This window comes from Anarhichas minor, unplaced genomic scaffold (genome assembly GCF_050575085.1).
Source record: "Anarhichas minor isolate MPS153535 unplaced genomic scaffold, ASM5057508v1 ptg000046l, whole genome shotgun sequence".
Classification (NCBI taxonomy): Eukaryota; Metazoa; Chordata; class Actinopteri; order Perciformes; family Anarhichadidae; genus Anarhichas; species Anarhichas minor.
The window spans coordinates 1,151,944-1,155,082 of NW_027466492.1; positions in this window are offsets into that span (position 1 = coordinate 1,151,944).

Sequence of the window (3,139 nt, forward strand, 5' to 3'; positions counted from 1 at the left end):
GAGAAAGAACGAAGCATACGCTGAGAAGAACACCCTGTCTACAGTGAAGCATGGCTCAGTGGCTCGGTGATGCTCTGGGGCTGCTTTGCTGCGTCTGGCACTGGAAACCTGCAGCGTGTGGAGGGCAAGATGGATTCAATAAAGTATCAGGAAATCCTAGGAGAAAACGTCATGCCGTCTGTGATGAAGCTCAAGCTTTGGTGTCGTTGGACCGTCCAACAAGACAATGATCCCAAGCATACCTCAAAGTCCACCAAGGCTTGGTTTCAGAAAAGGTCCTGGAAGATTCTTGAAAATCCACAGAAAATCTCTGGTTAGATTTGAAGAAGGCGGTTGCAACACGCAAACCCAAGAATATTCGAGAGCAGGAGGCCATTGCCCATGAGGAATGGGCTAAGATTCCTCAGGAACGCTGTCAGAACTGGTGTCTGGCTATGCATCACGTTTGCATCAGGTCATAATAGAAACTCTGTAAAGACACCAACGGACATCTTGTATCCATCCCCAACTCCATTGGTCCCTACAACGGACGCATCATATACCCCGGTCAGTCAGTAACCTGCTTCATCTGCCACTCTGCTGACCACCAGGTGAAACAGTGTACGTTTGTCAAATGTTGGAGATGTGGCGGATTGGGCCACATGGCCAAAGAGAGTCAGTGCACACCTTCGGCTGCCCCGCCTCATACTCCAACAGGGTGAGATCTCAACACCAGTCGCCTCCTACCGCCCTGCAGCGGTCTGTCCCTCCACCCTCCTCCCGGCAGCGGACCAATCCTCCACCCCCCCAGCCTCAACCGGATCCTTCTCCACCCCCCCAGCCTCAACCGGATCCTTCTCCAGCCCGTCAGCTGCCTGGTAGACAGCCGGATATCCACCAGCTTCGGTCCCTGTTCCATCCCTCAGCCCTGAGGCCGGGACCTGCACCTCCTCGGACCCAACAGCCCGTTGCAGATCCTTTTGCTCCTCAACAACGTCCTCCTCAGCGAGATCAACCTACCACAGCCGAGAGTCAACCCTCAGCTCCTCCTCCCGATGATGAGGTGAGGGGAGATTAATTAATGTAAGTGAATCAGAGAGCGAGTATAGTAGTGATGAAAATTATTATGAAAGTGCCAGTGAGAGCCTCAGCTCAGACTTCAGCTCGATCGGTCTGACAGCTGGCCAGAGAGCCAGCACCTCAAAAACCTGTATAGACAGCATTTATATATCGTCACACTTCAAAGCAATAAATTATAGAACCGTATTAAAAGAAAAAAGAAAAGGAGGAAAGCTCATTGTCAGCATCACATGTTTTAAATGAAGGAAAACCAGATGTACAATGATAATACAACAGACTAATGGACGGCAACATGGTGGTAAAACATATAGTCACTGACCTTTTGTATCTGTCTTTGTGTTATGTCTGTATACTTGTGAATCATGTATGTATTTGTGGAACTGTAGATCTGGTATAAATTAAATAAAGTTTTCCAAAAAAAAAGGAAGAGACACACCTGATCCTGATCTCCTCATCAGGGAGGTGAACAAAGGGCACGGAGGGAAACGGAGCAGAGAGAACATGAATGGATGTGGGAAAATGTCAACAGCGAACTAAACAGGAGCCAGCAAGGTAGGAGAGAAGGACTCTGTGGGAAGGTGGTGAGAGTTTATTTTAGGAAACACATCAGGACCAGGTGTTGCTCATGAAGCTGATGACCAAGATCCTACAAGACAAAGAACAGCCTGAAAATAAAGGAAACAGGAGTATAGAATGTCATAAAAACGTTATTCAAAAATTCATAGTATAGTATGTCATAAAAAATATAAGAAAATCATAGGCTATAGTGCGTCAAACATTTTTTTTAAAGTAATTGTATAGTATGTCGTAAAAAATGTCAATAAAAGTCATAGCTGTGCGTAAAAAAAAAATAAAGAGGCAATATAGTATGTCATGAAAAAGTTATAGTATAGCATGACAAAGATTTTCTTTAAAAAGTCATAGTATTGTTTGTATAAAAAAGTAGTAAAATTATTTCATAGTTTAGCTTGTCATAAAAAGTCATAGTATATCAAGCCAAGCCAAAAAAAGATGTCATTGACAGATTCAGTTAAAGTTAAACCTGACATTTTTGGGATTTTAATATGACATTTTATTGAAAAGTCATAATATATTATATTATACACATTTGATTAAAAAGCCATAGTATAGAATGTCATAAAAAAATCCATTAAATGTGATGGTATAGTATGTCAAAAAATATCAAACATGTCACAGTATAGTATTTCATAAAAATGTCACAGTATTGCATGCCGATAAAATATCAGTATATTATGTCAATGAATTTAATAAAAATATTTTACTATAGTATGCCATAAAGAAATGTCATGTCATAGAAAAGTGTACCATTAAAAACTCGTAAAAAGTATAGTATGTCATAAAAAACATCATAAAAAAGTCCTAGTATAGTATGTGCCACAGCCCAGCTCTTCTGCTGATGAATAAATCATAGTAGTGTGTCATAAAAGGATATAGAATGGCATACATAACATAGTATGTCATAAAAAAGTGTCATACAAATGTATACGGTACATCATAAAGATTCCATTAAATAGTCATTATATGCTATATGGTATATCATAAAAATGTAATTAAGAAGTCACAAAATAGCAGAGCAATGCCTACAGTAAAAATTCATAAAAAGTCATAGTATATGTCATAAAAACGTTATAGTAGCATCATGCCAAAGAAATTCCTGAAAAATGTCACAGTATATAGTATACGTCATTAAGCAGGGGGCGATGAGAAAGAAAGAAATGGCTGACGAATAAACCATAAATGTTAGGTTTTGCTTGCATTCCTCTGCTTTCATGTGTTTTTATGAACCATCTTTAATCTTTAATATGTATGTGTAAACGTAACGGCTGAACACACACGTGCCCTCCTCTTTGTTTACCTTTTTTATATGTAGGGCCAATGTCTCACACTACGTACTCCGGTCCAGTAGGTGGCAGTATGCACCATATAAGCATCGGTTGCATCCCACTATTTATGTGAAAGAAGAAGTAGAAGAACTATGACCTAGTTATTTAATGAATATTCATGTCTTCGTTACAGGAAGTTGATTAACCTAAAAACAATATCCGCTGAACTGCAGACA